The sequence below is a fragment of the Labrus bergylta genome, chromosome 14, assembly GCF_963930695.1.
Source record: "Labrus bergylta chromosome 14, fLabBer1.1, whole genome shotgun sequence".
Lineage (NCBI taxonomy): Eukaryota > Metazoa > Chordata > Actinopteri > Labriformes > Labridae > Labrus > Labrus bergylta.
Window position 1 is genome coordinate 19,796,856 of NC_089208.1, and position 18,946 is coordinate 19,815,801.

At 42.9% G+C, this 18,946-nt stretch overlaps 9 non-coding genes across 9 annotated transcripts; all 9 read right to left on the reverse strand.

Annotated features, from left to right (window-relative positions):
* Positions 1–1,164: 1,164 nt before the first annotated feature.
* trnar-acg (transfer RNA arginine (anticodon ACG)) lies at positions 1,165–1,237 on the reverse strand. Its single transcript has one exon. It is a non-coding gene; the product is annotated as a tRNA-Arg (tRNA).
* A 280-nt stretch (positions 1,238–1,517) lies between these two features.
* Positions 1,518–1,589, reverse strand: trnah-gug (transfer RNA histidin (anticodon GUG)). Its single transcript has one exon. It is a non-coding gene; the product is annotated as a tRNA-His (tRNA).
* A 2,020-nt stretch (positions 1,590–3,609) lies between these two features.
* trnar-acg (transfer RNA arginine (anticodon ACG)) lies at positions 3,610–3,682 on the reverse strand. Its single transcript has one exon. It is a non-coding gene; the product is annotated as a tRNA-Arg (tRNA).
* Positions 3,683–5,014: 1,332 nt separating this feature from the next.
* trnar-acg (transfer RNA arginine (anticodon ACG)) lies at positions 5,015–5,087 on the reverse strand. The gene has a single exon. It is a non-coding gene; the product is annotated as a tRNA-Arg (tRNA).
* Positions 5,088–5,353: 266 nt separating this feature from the next.
* Positions 5,354–5,425, reverse strand: trnah-gug (transfer RNA histidin (anticodon GUG)). Its single transcript has one exon. It is a non-coding gene; the product is annotated as a tRNA-His (tRNA).
* Positions 5,426–7,713: 2,288 nt separating this feature from the next.
* Positions 7,714–7,785, reverse strand: trnah-gug (transfer RNA histidin (anticodon GUG)). Its single transcript has one exon. It is a non-coding gene; the product is annotated as a tRNA-His (tRNA).
* A 659-nt stretch (positions 7,786–8,444) lies between these two features.
* trnah-gug (transfer RNA histidin (anticodon GUG)) lies at positions 8,445–8,516 on the reverse strand. Its single transcript has one exon. It is a non-coding gene; the product is annotated as a tRNA-His (tRNA).
* Positions 8,517–14,719: 6,203 nt separating this feature from the next.
* On the reverse strand, positions 14,720–14,792 carry trnas-acu (transfer RNA serine (anticodon ACU)). Its single transcript has one exon. It is a non-coding gene; the product is annotated as a tRNA-Ser (tRNA).
* Positions 14,793–18,152: 3,360 nt separating this feature from the next.
* Positions 18,153–18,225, reverse strand: trnar-acg (transfer RNA arginine (anticodon ACG)). Its single transcript has one exon. It is a non-coding gene; the product is annotated as a tRNA-Arg (tRNA).
* Between the last annotated feature and the right edge of the window lie 721 nt (positions 18,226–18,946).

Below are 18,946 nucleotides of genomic sequence, written 5' to 3' on the forward strand. Positions count from 1 at the left end.
CAATGTAACTTGTAATATTGATAAATATTTTTGTATGTTTTACTTTATAGTAGATATTTTTAGCAAGACATATTTTTCTGGAACTGTATAAGATGCATATATTGGGACCTCAGGTGTTTTCTTTCTTTATCGATCCTTAGGGAAAGTGGTGTTAGGTAGGGAGAGGTCCATTGGAAGGTGCGATGGGTCGACCAGCCTGACTTTGGACAATTTTTAGATTTTATTTCTGAGGTTTTGAATGTGTGCATTTATATATCATCCTAAAAAGTTTTCATAACCCTTTTCTTTTTAATTGGTTTGGAGTACTATAGGTGGTTGCCTGGGGCAGAGGGACCGTAAGAGAGTTTTCCTGTCTAGATTGTTTGATGGATAATAAAGAAAGATAGCTGCTTGATGGGTTTTTCGCTCTCACACTCCACAAATAAAACTTTACTATATTACTAAGGTTAAGCATGAACAGAAGTGATTCGTATGAGGCTAATTAACATCATAATTGTATAATTTATCTCGTTTGCGAGACTATAGTCTCGCTAGGGGGGACTATGAAGTGTCTGATGTAACTAGGACAGAGATAATATAAGTTTACAACGGGTGCGTCTTGTGATAGTATCTGAAGGAGATTTAGGAGTCCCCTCAGGTGGAATGTTTAAATTGAGGTATTGTATAGGAGTATTGCCACATGTGGTTGTGTAACGTGATGTTTTATGACCCATGACGAAAAGCGGATGTTTGGATGCATATAAGCAATTGTCTCTGTGTGTTCGAGAGAGATCATTATTGGCTTCTTGATCCTCCTGGTCAGACGTGACCAGTGATGCTGTTTCTTGCTTAAATAAAATTATACTCTTTGAAAGCAAGTCAGTCTCAACGGCGAATTTCTTCATCATCAAACATATCAACAACAAGGAAATCCACATCACCTTTGTATCTGAAGCCCTTCCTCAAAGTCAGTCAAGTTCCATGCACATTTTATCCAGCAATGCTGTATGCACTTCTGGGAAAACATTTGTTTTCACAAAATGTGGACTTGCAAGAGGAGGTTTCAGGATAGCTGTCAAGAATCCACAGGGACATGTTGGAATGCAGCATAACTGTGTCAGTTGATTCTTTTCGGTTGTGGAGAAGTACGAGGAAGAACTGATTTACACTGGTTAAAACTCTTAATGAGCTAGCCAGGAGTCGAACCTAGAATCTTCTGATCCGTAGTCAGACGCATTATCCATTGCGCCACTAGCCCACTGTGACATGACCTTTCACAGTGCTGCATGCAAAGGCAATGTGTCTGTACTCTGTAGAACGGTATGTTGAAAATGTCAGTAAAGTAAATGGGTGAGTCCTGGGTAGTGTGCATTCTAAAACTATGATGATCTACTATGATGATCAAAGGACAGGTAGTGTGCATTCTAAAACTATGATGATCAAAGGACAGGTAGTGTGCATTCTAAAACTATGATGATCAAAGGAGAGGCTGGTGAAGCAAAGAGGAACCACAAACAAGGTATTCTGTTTGCCATTTGTGCCATGACCCGGATTTGAACCGGGGTTACTGCGGCCACAACGCAGAGTACTAACCACTATACTATCACAGCCACACAAATGCCTGAAAGAACAGCTTCTTGTTGTAGAATGTTTTCAGCACTGAATCTCAAATGCCTTTGTATCTGAGGCCCTCAAAGTCAGTCAAATTCCATGCACAGTTTATCCAGCAATGCTGTATGCACTTCCGGGAAAACATTTGTTTTCACAAAATGTGGAGTTGCAAGAGGAGGTTTCAAGATAGCTGTCAAGAATCCACAGGGACATGTTGGAATTCAGCGTAACTGTGTCAGTTGACTATTTTCGGTTGTGGAGAAGTATGAGGAAGAACTGATTTACACTTGTTAAAACTCTCAACGAGCTAGCCAGGAGTTGAACCTAGAACCGAAAGAACAGCTTCTTGTTGTAGAATGTTTTCAGCACTGAATCTCAAATGCCTTTGTATCTGAAGCCCTTCCTCAAAGTCAGTCAAGTTCCATGCACATTTTATCCAGCAATGCTGTATGCACTTCTGGGAAAACATTTGTTTTCACAAAATGTGGACTTGCAAGAGGAGGTTTCAGGATAGCTGTCAAGAATCCACAGGGACATGTTGGAATGCAGCATAACTGTGTCAGTTGATTCTTTTCGGTTGTGGAGAAGTACGAGGAAGAACTGATTTACACTGGTTAAAACTCTTAACGAGCTAGCCAGGAGTCGAACCTAGAATCTTCTGATCCGTAGTCAGACGCATTATCCAGGAGTCGAACCTAGAATCTTCTGATCCGTAGTCAGACGCATTGTGACATGACCTTTCACAGTGCTGCATGCAAAGGCAATGTGTCTGTACTCTGTAGAACGATCTACTATGATGATCAAAGGACAGGTAGTGTGCATTCTAAAACTATGATGATCAAAGGACAGGAAGTGTGCATTCTAAAACTATGATGATCAAAGGGGAGGCTGGTGAAGCCAAGAGGAATCTCAAACAAGGTATTCTATTTGCCATTTGTGCCACGACCCGGATTCAAACCGGGGTTACTGCAGCCACAACGCAGAGTACTAACCACTAAACTATCACAGCCACACAAATGCCTGAAAGAACAGCTTCTTGTTGTAGAATGTTTTCAGAACTGAATCTCAAATGCATTTGTATCTGAAGCCCTTCCTCAAAGTCAGTCAAGTTCCATGCACATTTTATCCAGCAATGCTGTATGCACTTCTGGGAAAACATTTGTTTTCACAAAATGTGGACTTGCAAGAGGAGGTTTCAGGATAGCTGTCAAGAATCCACAGGGACATGTTGGAATGCAGCATAACTGTGTCAGTTGATTCTTTTCGGTTGTGGAGAAGTACGAGAAAGAACTGATTTACACTGGTTAAAACTCTCAACGAGCTAGCCAGGAGTCGAACCTAGAATCTTCTGATCCGTAGTCAGACGCATTATCCAGGAGTCAAACCTAGAATCTTCTGATCCGTAGTCAGACGCATTGTGACATGACCTTTCACAGTGCTGCATGCAAAGGCAATGTGTCTGTACTCTGTAGAACGATCTACTATGATGATCAAAGGACAGGTAGTGTGCATTCTAAAACTATGATGATCAAAGGACAGGAAGTGTGCATTCTAAAACTATGATGATCAAAGGGGAGGCTGGTGAAGCCAAGAGGAATCTCAAACAAGGTATTCTGTTTGCCATTTGTGCCATGACCCGGATTCAAACCGGGGTTACTGCAGCCACAACGCAGAGTACTAACCACTAAACTATCACAGCCACACAAATGCCTGAAAGAACAGCTTCTTGTTGTAGAATGTTTTCAGCACTGAATCTCAAATGCATTTGTATCTGAAGCCCTTCCTCAAAGTCAGTCAAGTTCCATGCACATTTTATCCAGCAATGGGTGAGTCCTGGGTAGTTTCCCTTCCGGGAAAACATTTGTTTTCACGAAATGTGGACTTGCAAGAGGAGGTTTCAGGATAGCTGTCAAGAATCCACAGGGACATGTTGGAATGCAGCGTAACTGTGTCAGTTGATTCTTTTCGGTTGTGGAGAAGTACGAGGAAGAACTGATTTACACTGGTTAAAACTCTCAACGAGCTAGCCAGGAGTCGAACCTAGAATCTTCTGATCCGTAGTCAGACGCATTATCCATTGCGCCACTAGCCCACTGTGACATGACCTTTCACAGTGCTGCATGCAAAGGCAGTGTGTCTGTACTCTGTAGAACGGTATGTTGAAAATGTCAGTTAAGTAAATGGGTGAGTCCTGGGTAGTGTGCATTCTAAAACTATGATGATCTACTATGATGATCAAAGGACAGGAAGTGTGCATTCTAAAACTATGATGATCAAAGGGGAGGCTGGTGAAGCCAAGAGGAATCTCAAACAAGGTATTCTGTTTGCCATTTGTGCCATGACCCGGATTCAAACCAGGGTTACTGCAGCCACAACGCAGAGTACTAACCACTAAACTATCACAGCCACACAAATGCCTGAAAGAACAGCTTCTTGTTGTAGAATGTTTTCAGCACTGAATCTAAAATGCATTTGTGTCTGAAGCCCTTCCTCAAAGTCAGTCAAGTTCCATGCACATTTTATCCAGCAATGGGTGAGTCCTGGGTAGTTTCCCTTCCGGGAAAACATTTGTTTTCACGAAATGTGGACTTGCAAGAGGAGGTTTCAGGATAGCTGTCAAGAATCCACAGGGACATGTTGGCAGCATAACTGTGTCAGTTGATTCTTTTCGGTTGTGGAGAAGTACGAGGAAGAACTGATTTACACTGGTTAAAACTCTCAACGAGCTAGCCAGGAGTCGAACCTAGAATCTTCTGATCCGTAGTCAGACGCATTATCCAGGAGTCGAACCTAGAATCTTCTGATCTGTAGTCAGACGCGTTGTGACATGACCTTTCACAGTGCTGCATGCAAAGGCAATGTGTCTGTACTCTGTAGAACGATCTACTATGATGATCAAAGGACAGGTAGTGTGCATTCTAAAACTATGATGATCAATTGACAGGAAGTGTGCATTCTAAAACTATGATGATCAAAGGGGAGGCTAGTGAAGCCAAGAGGAATCTCAAACAAGGTATTCTGTTTGCCATTTGTGCTATGACCCGGATTCAAACCGGGGTTACTGCAGCCACAACGCAGAGTACTAACCACTAAACTATCACAGCCACACAAATGCCTGAAAGAACAGCTTCTTGTTGTAGAATGTTTTCAGCACTGAATCTAAAATGCATTTGTATCTGAAGCCCTTCCTCAAAGTCAGTCAAGTTCCATGCACATTTTATCCAGCAATGGGTGAGTCCTGGGTAGTTTCCCTTCCGGGAAAACATTTGTTTTCACGAAATGTGGACTTGCAAGAGGAGGTTTCAGGATAGCTGTCAAGAATCCACAGGGACATGTTGGAATGCAGCGTAACTGTGTCAGTTGATTCTTTTCGGTTGTGGAGAAGTACGAGGAAGAAATGATTTACACTGGTTAAAACTCTCAACGAGCTAGCCAGGAGTCGAACCTAGAATCTTCTGATTCGTAGTCAGACGCGTTATCCATTGCGCCACTAGCCCACTGTGACATGACCTTTCACAGGCAATGTGTCTGTACTCTGTAGAACGGTATGTTGAAAATGTCAGTAAAGTAAATGGGTGAGTCCTGGGTAGTGTGCATTCTAAAACTATGATGATCTACTATGATGATCAAAGGACAGGTAGTGTGCATTCTAAAACTATGATGATCAAAGGACAGGTAGTGTGCATTCTAAAACTATGATGATCAAAGGAGAGGCTGGTGAAGCAAAGAGGAACCACAAACAAGGTATTCTGTTTGCCATTTGTGCCATGACCCGGATTCGAACCGGGGTTACTGCGGCCACAACGCAGAGTACTAACCACTATACTATCACAGCCACACAAATGCCTGAAAGAACAGCTTCTTGTTGTAGAATGTTTTCAGCACTGAATCTCAAATGCCTTTGTATCTGAAGCCCTCAAAGTCAGTCAAGTTCCATGCACAGTTTATCCAGCAATGCTGTATGCACTTCCGGGAAAACATTTGTTTTCACAAAATGTGGAGTTGCAAGAGGAGGTTTCAAGATAGCTGTCAAGAATCCACAGGGACATGTTGGAATGCAGCGTAACTGTGTCAGTTGACTATTTTCGGTTGTGGAGAAGTATGAGGAAGAACTGATTTACACTTGTTAAAACTCTCAACGAGCTAGCCAGGAGTTGAACCTAGAACCGAAAGAACAGCTTCTTGTTGTAGAATGTTTTCAGCACTGAATCTCAAATGCCTTTGTATCTGAAGCCCTTCCTCAAAGTCAGTCAAGTTCCATGCACATTTTATCCAGCAATGCTGTATGCACTTCTGGGAAAACATTTGTTTTCACGAAATGTGGACTTGCAAGAGGAGGTTTCAGGATAGCTGTCAAGAATCCACAGGGACATGTTGGCAGCATAACTGTGTCAGTTGATTCTTTTCGGTTGTGGAGAAGTACGAGGAAGAACTGATTTACACTGGTTAAAACTCTCAACGAGCTAGCCAGGAGTCGAACCTAGAATCTTCTGATCCGTAGTCAGACGCATTATCCAGGAGTCGAACCTAGAATCTTCTGATCCGTAGTCAGACGCATTGTGACATGACCTTTCACAGTGCTGCATGCAAAGGCAATGTGTCTGTACTCTGTAGAACGATCTACTATGATGATCAAAGGACAGGTAGTGTGCATTCTAAAACTATGATGATCAAAGGACAGGAAGTGTGCATTCTAAAACTATGATGATCAAAGGGGAGGCTGGTGAAGCCAAGAGGAATCTCAAACAAGGTATTCTGTTTGCCATTTGTGCCACGACCCGGATTCAAACCGGGGTTACTGCAGCCACAACGCAGAGTACTAACCACTAAACTATCACAGCCACACAAATGCCTGAAAGAACAGCTTCTTGTTGTAGAATGTTTTCAGCACTGAATCTCAAATGCATTTGTATCTGAAGCCCTTCCTCAAAGTCAGTCAAGTTCCATGCACATTTTATCCAGCAATGGGTGAGTCCTGGGTAGTTTCCCTTCCGGGAAAACATTTGTTTTCACGAAATGTGGACTTGCAAGAGGAGGTTTCAGGATAGCTGTCAAGAATCCACAGGGACATGTTGGAATGCAGCATAACTGTGTCAGTTGATTCTTTTCGGTTGTGGAGAAGTACGAGGAAGAACTGATTTACACTGGTTAAAACTCTCAACGAGTTAGCCAGGAGTCGAACCTAGAATCTTCTGATCCGTAGTCAGACGCATTATCCAGGAGTCGAACCTAGAATCTTCTGATCCGTAGTCAGATGCGTTGTGACATGACCTTTCACAGTGCTGCATGCAAAGGCAATGTGTCTGTACTCTGTAGAACGATCTACTATGATGATCAAAGGACAGGTAGTGTGCATTCTAAAACTATGATGATCAAAGGACAGGAAGTGTGCATTCTAAAACTATGATGATCAAAGGGGAGGCTGGTGAAGCCAAGAGGAATCTCAAACAAGGTATTCTGTTTGCCATTTGTGCCATGACCCGGATTCAAACCGGGATTACTGCAGCCACAACGCAGAGTACTAACCACTAAACTATCACAGCCACACAAATGCCTGAAAGAACAGCTTCTTGTTGTAGAATGTTTTCAGCACTGAATCTCAAATGCATTTGTATCTGAAGACCTTCCTCAAAGTCAGTCAAGTTCCATGCACAGTTTATCCAGCAATGCTGTATGCACTTCCAGGAAAACATTTGTTTTCACAAAATGTGGAGTTGCAAGAGGAGGTTTCAAGATAGCTGTCAAGAATCCACAGGGACATGTTGGAATGCAGCATAACTGTGTCAGTTGATTCTTTTCGGTTGTGGAGAAGTACGAGGAAGAACTGATTTACACTGGTTAAAACTCTCAACAAGCTAGCCAGGAGTTGAACCTAGAATCTTCTGATCTGTAGTCAGATGCATTATCCAGGAGTCGAACCTAGAATCTTCTGATCCGTAGTCAGACGTGTTGTGACATGAGCTTTCACAGTGCTGCATGCAAAGGCAATGTGTCTGTACTCTGTAGAACGATCTACTATGATGATCAAAGGACAGGTAGTGTGCATTCTAAAACTATGATGATCAAAGGGGAGGCTGGTGAAGCCAAGAGGAATCTCAAACAAGGTATTCTGTTTGCCATTTGTGCCATGACCCGGATTCGAACCGGGGTTACTGCGGCCACAACGCAGAGTACTAACCACTATACTATCACAGCCACACAAATGCCTGAAAGAACAGCTTCTTGTTGTAGAATGTTTTCAGAACTGAATCTCAAATGCATTTGTATCTGAAGCCCTTCCTCAAAGTCAGTCAAGTTCCACGCACATTTTATCCAGCAATGGGTGAGTCCTGGGTAGTTTCCCTTCCGGGAAAACATTTGTTTTCACGAAATGTGGACTTGCAAGAGGAGGTTTCAGGATAGCTGTCAAGAATCCACAGGGACATGTTGGAATGCAGCGTAACTGTGTCAGTTGATTCTTTTCGGTTGTGGAGAAGTACGAGGAAGAACTGATTTACACTGGTTAAAACTCTCAACGAGCTAGCCAGGAGTTGAACCTAGAATCTTCTGATCCGTAGTCAGACGCATTATCCAGGAGTCGAACCTAGAATCTTCTGATCCGTAGTCAGACACATTGTGACATGACCTTTCACAGTGCTGCATGCAAAGGCAATGTGTCTGTACTCTGTAGAACGGTATGTTGAAAATGTCAGTAAAGTAAATGGGTGAGTCCTGGGTAGTGTGCATTCTAAAACTATGATGATCTACTATGATGATCAAAGGACAGGTAGTGTGCATTCTAAAACTATGATGATCAAAGGGGAGGCTGCTGAAGCCAAGAGGAATCTCAAACAAGGTATTCTGTTTGCCATTTGTGCCATGACCCGGATTCGAACCGGGGTTACTGCGGCCACAACGCAGAGTACTAACCACTATACTATCACAGCCACACAAATGCCTAAAAGAACAGCTTCTTGTTGTAGAATGTTTTCAGCACTGAATCTCAAATGCCTTTGTATCTGAAGCCCTTCCTCAAAGTCAGTCAAGTTCCATGCACAGTTTATCCAGCAATGCTGTATGCACTTCCGGGAAAACATTTGTTTTCACAAAATTGCGCCACTAGCCCACTGTGACATGACCTTTCACAGTGCTGCATGCAAAGGCAATGTGTCTGTACTCTGTAGAACGGTATGTTGAAAATGTCAGTAAAGTAAATGGGTGAGTCCTGGGTAGTGTGCATTCTAAAACTATGATGATCTACTATGATGATCAAAGGACAGGTAGTGTGCATTCTAAAACTATGATGATCAAAGGACAGGTAGTGTGCATTCTAAAACTATGATGATCAAAGGAGAGGCTGGTGAAGCAAAGAGGAACCACAAACAAGGTATTCTGTTTGCCATTTGTGCCATGACCCGGATTCGAACCGAGGTTATTGCAGCCACAACGCAGAGTACTAACCACTAAACTATCACAGCCACACAAATGTCTGAAAGAACAGCTTCTTGTTGTAGAATGTTTTCAGCACTGCATCTCAAATGCCTTTGTATCTGAAGCCCTCAAAGTCAGTCAAGTTCCATGCACAGTTTATCCAGCAATGCTGTATGCACTTCCGGGAAAACATTTGTTTTCACAAAATGTGGAGTTGCAAGAGGAGGTTTCAAGATAGCTGTCAAGAATCCACAGGGACATGTTGGAATGCAGCGTAACTGTGTCAGTTGACTATTTTCGGTTGTGGAGAAGTATGAGGAAGAACTGATTTACACTTGTTAAAACTCTCAACGAGCTAGCCAGGAGTTGAACCTAGAACCGAAAGAACAGCTTCTTGTTGTAGAATGTTTTCAGCACTGAATCTCAAATGCCTTTGTATCTGAAGCCCTTCCTCAAAGTCAGTCAAGTTCCATGCACATTTTATCCAGCAATGGGTGAGTCCTGGGTAGTTTCCCTTCCGGGAAAACATTTGTTTTCACAAAATGTGGAGTTGCAAGAGGAGGTTTCAAGATAGCTGTCAAGAATCCACAGGGACATGTTGGAATGCAGCGTAACTGTGTCAGTTGACTATTTTCGGTTGTGGAGAAGTATGAGGAAGAACTGATTTACACTTGTTAAAACTCTCAACGTGCTAGCCAGGAGTTGAACCTAGAACCGAAATAACAGCTTCTTGTTGTAGAATGTTTTCAGCACTGAATCTCAAATGCCTTTGTATCTGAAGCCCTTCCTCAAAGTCAGTCAAGTTCCACGCACATTTTATCCAGCAATGGGTGAGTCCTGGGTAGTTTCCCTTCCGGGAAAACATTTGTTTTCACGAAATGTGGACTTGCAAGAGGAGGTTTCAGGATAGCTGTCAAGAATCCACAGGGACATGTTGGAATGCAACGTAACTGTGTCAGTTGATTCTTTTCGGTTGTGGAGAAGTACGAGGAAGAACTGATTTACACTGGTTAAAACTCTCAACGAGCTAGCCAGGAGTCGAACCTAGAATCTTCTGATCCGTAGTCAGACGCATTATCCAGGAGTCGAACCTAGAATCTTCTGATCCGTAGTCCGACGCGTTGTGACATGAGCTTTCACAGTGCTGCATGCAAAGGCAATGTGTCTGTACTCTGTAGAACGATCTACTATGATGATCAAAGGACAGGTAGTGTGCATTCTAAAACTATGATGATCAAAGGACAGGAAGTGTGCATTCTAAAACTATGATGATCAAAGGGGAGGCTGGTGAAGCCAAGAGGAATCTCAAACAAGGTATTCTGTTTGCCATTTGTGCCATGACCCGGATTCAAACCGGGATTACTGCAGCCACAACGCAGAGTACTAACCACTAAACTATCACAGCCACACAAATGCCTGAAAGAACAGCTTCTTGTTGGAGAATGTTTTCAGCACTGAATCTCAAATGCATTTGTATCTGAAGACCTTCCTCAAAGTCAGTCAAGTTCCATGCACATTTTATCCAGCAATGGGTGAGTCCTGGGTAGTTTCCCTTCCGGGAAAACATTTGTTTTCACGAAATGTGGACTTGCAAGAGGAGGTTTCAGGATAGCTGTCAAGAATCCACAGGGACATGTTGGAATGCAGCGTAACTGTGTCAGTTGATTCTTTTCGGTTGTGGAGAAGTACGAGGAAGAACTGATTTACACTGGTTAAAACTCTCAACGAGCTAGCCAGGAGTTGAACCTAGAATCTTCTGATCCGTAGTCAGACGCTTTATCCATTGCGCCACTAGCCCACTGTGACATGACCTTTCACAGTGCTGCATGCAAAGGCAATGTGTCTGTACTCTGTAGAACGGTATGTTGAAAATGTCAGTAAAGTAAATGGGTGAGTCCTGGGTAGTGTGCATTCTAAAACTATGATGATCTACTATGATGATCAAAGGACAGGTAGTGTGCATTCTAAAACTATGACGATCAAAGGACAGGTAGTGTGCATTCTAAAACTATGATGATCAAAGGAGAGGCTGGTGAAGCAAAGAGGAACCACAAACAAGGTATTCTGTTTGCCATTTGTGCCATGACCCGGATTTGAACCGGGGTTACTGCCGCCACAACGCAGAGTACTAACCACTATACTATCACAGCCACACAAATGCCTGAAAGAACAGCTTCTTGTTGTAGAATGTTTTCAGCACTGAATCTCAAATGCCTTTGTATCTGAAGCCCTCAAAGTCAGTCAAGTTCCATGCACAGTTTATCCAGCAATGCTGTATGCACTTCCGGGAAAACATTTGTTTTCACAAAATGTGGAGTTGCAAGAGGAGGTTTCAAGATAGCTGTCAAGAATCCACAGGGACATGTTGGAATGCAGCGTAACTGTGTCAGTTGACTATTTTCGGTTGTGGAGAAGTATGAGGAAGAACTGATTTACACTTGTTAAAACTCTCAACGAGCTAGCCAGGAGTTGAACCTAGAACCGAAAGAACAGCTTCTTGTTGTAGAATGTTTTCAGCACTGAATCTCAAATGCCTTTGTATCTGAAGCCCTTCCTCAAAGTCATTCAAGTTCCACGCACATTTTATCCAGCAATGCTGTATGCACTTCTGGGAAAACATTTGTTTTCACAAAATGTGGACTTGCAAGAGGAGGTTTCAGGATAGCTGTCAAGAATCCACAGGGACATGTTGGAATGCAGCATAACTGTGTCAGTTGATTATTTTCGGTTGTGGAGTAGTACGAGGAAGAACTGATTTACACTGGTTAAAACTCTCAACGTGCTAGCCAGGAGTTGAACCTAGAACCGAAAGAACAGCTTCTTGTTGTAGAATGTTTTCAGCACTGAATCTCAAATGCCTTTGTATCTGAAGCCCTTCTTCAAAGTCAGTCAAGTTCCACGCACATTTTATCCAGCAATGGGTGAGTCCTGGGTAGTTTCCCTTCCGGGAAAACATTTGTTTTCACGAAATGTGGACTTGCAAGAGGAGGTTTCAGGATAGCTGTCAAGAATCCACAGGGACATGTTGGAATGCAACGTAACTGTGTCAGTTGATTCTTTTCGGTTGTGGAGAAGTACGAGGAAGAACTGATTTACACTGGTTAAAACTCTCAACGAGCTAGCCAGGAGTCGAACCTAGAATCTTCTGATCCGTAGTCAGACACATTATCCAGGAGTTGAACCTAGAATCTTCTGATCTGTAGTCAGACACATTGTGACATGACCTTTCACAGTGCTGCATGCAAAGGCAATGTGTCTGTACTCTGTAGAACGATCTACTATGATGATCAAAGGACAGGAAGTGTGCATTCTAAAACTATGATGATCAAAGGGGAGGCTGGTGAAGCCAAGAGGAATCTCAAACAAGGTATTCTGTTTGCCATTTGTGCCATGACCCGGATTCAAACCGGGATTACTGCAGCCACAACGCAGAGTACTAACCACTAAACTATCACAGCCACACAAATGCCTGAAAGAACAGCTTCTTGTTGTAGAATGTTTTCAGCACTGAATCTCAAATGCATTTGTATCTGAAGACCTTCCTCAAAGTCAGTCAAGTTCCATGCACATTTTATCCAGCAATGGGTGAATCCTGGGTAGTTTCCCTTCCGGGAAAACATTTGTTTTCACGAAATGTGGACTTGCAAGAGGAGGTTTCAGGATAGCTGTCAAGAATCCACAGGGACATGTTGGAATGCAGCATAACTGTGTCAGTTGATTCTTTTCGGTTGTGGAAAAGTACGAGGAAGAACTGATTTACACTGGTTAAAACTCTCAATGAGCTAGCCAGGAGTCGAACCTAGAATCTTCTGATCCGTAGTCAGACGCCTTATCCAGGAGTCGAACCTAGAATCTTCTGATCCGTAGTCAGACGCGTTGTGACATGACTGTCCTATGATGATCAAAGGACAGGTAGTGTGCATTCTAAAACTATGATGATCAAAGGAGAGGCTGGTGAAGCAAAGAGGAATCACAAACAAGGTATTCTGTTTGCCATTTGTGCCATGACCCGGATTTGAACTCTGCAGCCACAACGCAGAGTACTAACCACTATACTATCACAGCCACACAAATGCCTGAAAGAACAGCTTCTTGTTGTAGAATGTTTTCAGCACTGCATCTCAAATGCCTTTGTATCTGAAGCCCTCAAAGTCAGTCAAGTTCCATGCACAGTTTATCCAGCAATGCTGTATGCACTTCTGGGAAAACATTTGTTTTCACAAAATGTGGAGTTGCAAGAGGAGGTTTCAAGATAGCTGTCAAGAATCCACAGGGACATGTTGGAATGCAGCGTAACTGTGTCAGTTGACTATTTTCGGTTGTGGAGAAGTATGAGGAAGAACTGATTTACACTTGTTAAAACTCTCAACGAGCTAGCCAAGAGTTGAACCTAGAACCGAAAGAACAGCTTCTTGTTGTAGAATGTTTTCAGCACTGAATCTCAAATGCCTTTGTATCTGAAGCCCTTCCTCAAAGTCAGTCAAGTTCCATGCACATTTTATCCAGCAATGCTGTATGCACTTCTGGGAAAACATTTGTTTTCACGAAATGTGGACTTGCAAGAGGAGGTTTCAGGATAGCTGTCAAGAATCCACAGGGACATGTTGGAATGCAGTGTATCTGTGTCAGTTGATTCTTTTCGGTTGTGGAGAAGTATGAGGAAGAACTGATTTACACTGGTTAAAACTCTCAACGAGCTAGCCAGGAGTTGAACCTAGAACCGAAAGAACAGCTTCTTGTTGTAGAATGTTTTCAGCACTGAATCTCAAATGCCTTTGTATCTGAAGCCCTTCCTCAAAGTCAGTCAAGTTCCACGCACATTTTATCCAGCAATGCTGTATGCACTTCTGGGAAAACATTTGTTTTCACAAAATGTGGACTTGCAAGAGGAGGTTTCAGGATAGCTGTCAAGAATCCACAGGGACATGTTGGAATGCAGCATAACTGTGTCAGTTGATTCTTTTCGGTTGTGGAGAAGTACGAGGAAGAACTGATTTACACTGGTTAAAACTCTCAACGAGCTAGCCAGGAGTCGAACCTAGAATCTTCGGATCCGTAGTCAGACGCATTATCCAGGAGTCGAACCTAGAATCTTCTGATCCGTAGTCCGACGCGTTGTGACATGACCTTTCACAGTGCTGCATGCAAAGGCAATGTGTCTGTACTCTGTAGAACGATCTACTATGATGATCAAAGGACAGGTAGTGTGCATTCTAAAACTATGATGATCAAAGGACAGGAAGTGTGCATTCTAAAACTATGATGATCAAAGGGGAGGCTGGTGAAGCCAAGAGGAATCTCAAACAAGGTATTCTGTTTGCCATTTGTGCCATGACCCGGATTCAAACCGGGATTACTGCAGCCACAACGCAGAGTACTAACCACTAAACTATCACAGCCACACAAATGCCTGAAAGAACAGCTTCTTGGTGTAGAATGTTTTCAGCACTGAATCTCAAATGCATTTGTATCTGAAGACCTTCCTCAAAGTCAGTCAAGTTCCATGCACATTTTATCCAGCAATGGGTGAGTCCTGGGTAGTTTCCCTTCCGGGAAAACATTTGTTTTCACGAAATGTGGACTTGCAAGAGGAGGTTTCAGGATAGCTGTCAAGAATCCACAGGGACATGTTGGAATGCAGCGTAACTGTGTCAGTTGATTCTTTTCGGTTGTGGAGAAGTACGAGGAAGAACTGATTTACACTGGTTAAAACTCTCAATGAGCTAGCCAGGAGTCGAACCTAGAATCTTCTGATCAGTAGTCAGACGCATTATCCATTGCGCCACTAGCCCACTGTGACATGATCTTTCACAGTGCTGCATGCAAAGGCAATGTGTCTGTACTCTGTAGAACGGTATGTTGAAAATGTCAGTAAAGTAAATGGGTGAGTCCTGGGTAGTGTGCATTCTAAAACTATGATGATCTACTATGATGATCAAAGGACAGGTAGTGTGCATTCTAAAACTATGATGATCAAAGGAGAGGCTGGTGAAGCAAAGAGGAACCACAAACAAGGTATTCTGTTTGCCATTTGTGCCATGACCTGGATTCGAACCGGGGTTACTGCGGCCACAACGCAGAGTACTAACCACTATACGATCACAGCCACACAAATGCCTGAAAGAACAGCTTCTTGTTGTAGAATGTTTTCAGCACTGCATCTCAAATGCCTTTGTATCTGAAGCCCTCAAAGTCAGTCAAGTTCCATGCACAGTTTATCCAGCAATGCTGTATGCACTTCCGGGAAAACATTTGTTTTCACAAAATGTGGAGTTGCAAGAGGAGGTTTCAAGATAGCTGTCAAGAATCCACAGGGACATGTTGGAATGCAGCGTAACTGTGTCAGTTGACTATTTTCGGTTGTGGAGAAGTATGAGGAAGAACTGATTTACACTTGTTAAAACTCTCAACGAGCTAGCCAGGAGTTGAACCTAGAACCGACAGAACAGCTTCTTGTTGTAGAATGTTTTCAGCACTGAATCTCAAATGCCTTTGTATCTGAAGCCCTTCCTCAAAGTCAGTCAAGTTCCATGCACATTTTATCCAGCAATGCTGTATGCACTTCTGGGAAAACATTTGTTTTCACGAAATGTGGACTTGCAAGAGGAGGTTTCAGGATAGCTGTCAAGAATCCACAGGGACATGTTGGAATGCAGCGTATCTGTGTCAGTTGATTCTTTTCGGTTGTGGAGAAGTACGAGGAAGAACTGATTTACACTGGTTAAAACTCTCAACGAGCTAGCCAGGAGTCGAACCTAGAATCTTCTGATCCGTAGTCAGACCCATTATCCAGGAATCGAACCTAGAATCTTCTGATCCGTAGTCAGACGCGTTGTGACATGAGCTTTCACAGTGCTGCATGCAAAGGCAATGTGTCTGTACTCTGTAGAACGATCTACTATGATGATCAAAGGACAGGTAGTGTGCATTCTAAAACTATGATGATCAAAGGACAGGAAGTGTGCATTCTAAAACTATGATGATCAAAGGGGAGGCTGGTGAAGCCAAGAGGAATCTCAAACAAGGTATTCTGTTTGCCGTTTGTGCCATGACCCGGATTCAAACCGGGATTACTGCAGCAACAACGCAGAGTACTAACCACTAAACTATCACAGCCACACAAATGCCTGAAAGAACAGCTTCTTGTTGTAGAATGTTTTCAGCACTGAATCTCAAATGCATTTGTATCTGAAGACCTTCCTCAAAGTCAGTCAAGTTCCATGCACAGTTTATCCAGCAATGTTGTATGCACTTCCAGGAAAACATTTGTTTTCACAAAATGTGGAGTTGCAAGAGGAGGTTTCAAGATAGCTGTCAAGAATCCACAGGGACATGTTGGAATGCAGCGTAACTGTGTCAGTTGATTATTTTCGGTTGTGGAGAAGTACGAGGAAGAACTGATTTACACTGGTTAAAACTCTCAACGAGCTAGCCAGGAGTCGAACCTAGAATATTCTGATCCGTAGTCAGACGCGTTATCCATTGTGCCACTAGCCCACTGTGACATGATGTTTCACAGTGCTGCATGCAAAGGCAATGTGTCTGTACTCTGTAGAACGGTATGTTGAAAATGTCAGTAAAGTAAATGGGTGAGTCCTGGGTAGTGTGCATTCTAAAACTATGATGATCTACTATGATGATCAAAGGACAGGTAGTGTGCATTCTAAAACTATGATGATCAAAGGACAGGTAGTGTGCATTCTAAAACTATGATGATCAAAGGAGAGGCTGGTGAAGCAAAGAGGAACCACAAACAAGGTATTCTGTTTGCCATTTGTGCCATGACCCGGATTCGAACCGGGGTTACTGCTGCCACAACGCAGAGTACTAACCACTATACTATAACAGCCACACAAATGCCTGAAAGAACAGCTTCTTGTTGTAGAATGTTTTCAGCACTGCATCTCAAATGCCTTTGTATCTGAAGCCCTCAAAGTCAGTCAAGTTCCATGCACAGTTTATCCAGCAATGCTGTATGCACTTCCGGGAAAACATTTGTTTTCACAAAATGTGGAGTTGCAAGAGGAGGTTTCAAGATAGCTGTCAAGAATCCACAGGGACATGTTGGAATGCAGCGTAACTGTGTCAGTTGACTATTTTCGGTTGTGGAGAAGTATGAGGAAGAACTGATTTACACTTGTTAAAACTCTCAACGAGCTAGCCAGGAGTTGAACCTAGAACCGAAAGAACAGCTTCTTGTTGTAGAATGTTTTCAGCACTGAATCTCAAATGCCTTTGTATCTGAAGCCCTTCCTCAAAGTCAGTCAAGTTCCATGCACATTTTATCCAGCAATGCTGTATGCACTTCTGGGAAAACATTTGTTTTCACGAAATGTGGACTTGCAAGAGGAGGTTTCAGGATAGCTGTCAAGAATCCACAGGGACATGTTGGAATGCAGCGTATCTGTGTCAGTTGATTCTTTTCGGTTGTGGAGAAGTACGAAGAAGAACTGATTTACACTGGTTAAAACTCTCAACGAGCTAGCCAGGAGTCAGACGCATTATCCAGGAGTTGAACCTAGAATCTTCTGATCCGTAGTCCGACGTGTTGTGACATGAGCTTTCACAGTGCTGCATGCAAAGGCAATGTGTCTGTACTCTGTAGAACGATCTACTATGATGATCAAAGGACAGGTAGTGTGCATTCTAAAACTATGATGATCAAAGGACAGGAAGTGTGCATTCTAAAACTATGATGATCAAAGGGGAGGCTGGTGAAGCCAAGAGGAATCTCAAACAAGGTATTCTGTTTGCCATTTGTGCCATGACCCGGATTCAAACCGGGATTACTGCAGCCACAACGCAGAGTACTAACCACTAAACTATCACAGCCACACAAATGCCTGAAAGAACAGCTTCTTGTTGTAGAATGTTTTCAGCACTGAATCTCAAATGCATTTGTATCTGAAGACCTTCCTCAAAGTCAGTCAAGTTCCATGCACATTTTATCCAGCAATGGGTGAGTCCTGGGTAGTTTCCCTTCCGGGAAAACATTTGTTTTCACGAAATGTGGACTTGCAAGAGGAGGTTTCAGGATAGCTGTCAAGAATCCACAGGGACATGTTGGAATGCAGCGTAACTGTGTCAGTTGATTCTTTTCGGTTGTGGAGAAGTACGAGGAAGAACTGATTTACACTGGTTAAAACTCTCAACGAGCTAGCCAGGAGTCGAACCTAGAATCTTCTGATCCGTAGTCAGACGCGTTATCCATTGCGCCACTAGCCCACTGTGACATGATCTTTCACAGTGCTGCATGCAAAGGCAATGTGTCTGTACTCTGTAGAACGGTATGTTGAAAATGTCAGTAAAGTAAATGGGTGAGTCCTGGGTAGTGTGCATTCTAAAACTATGATGATCTACTATGATGATCAAAGGACAGGTAGTGTGCATTCTAAAACTATGATGATCAAAGGACAGGTAGTGTGCATTCTAAAACTATGATGATCAAAGGAGAGGCTGGTGAAGCAAAGAGGAACCACAAACAAGGTATTCTGTTTGCCATTTGTGCCATGACCCGGATTTGAATCGGGGTTACTGCGGCCACAACGCAGAGTACTAACCACTAAACTATCACAGCCACACAAATGCCTGAAAGAACAGCTTCTTGTTGTAGAATGTTTTCAGCACTGAATCTCAAATGCCTTTGTATCTGAAGCCCTCAAAGTCAGTCAAGTTCCATGCACAGTTTATCCAGCAATGCTGTATGCACTTCCGGGAAAACATTTGTTTTCACAAAATGTGGAGTTGCAAGAGGAGGTTTCAAGATAGCTGTCAAGAATCCACAGGGACATGTTGGAATGCAGCGTAACTGTGTCAGTTGACTATTTTCGGTTGTGGAGAAGTATGAGGAAGAACTGATTTACACTTGTTAAAACTCTCAACGAGCTAGCCAGGAGTTGAACCTAGAACCGAAAGAACAGCTTCTTGTTGTAGAATGTTTTCAGCA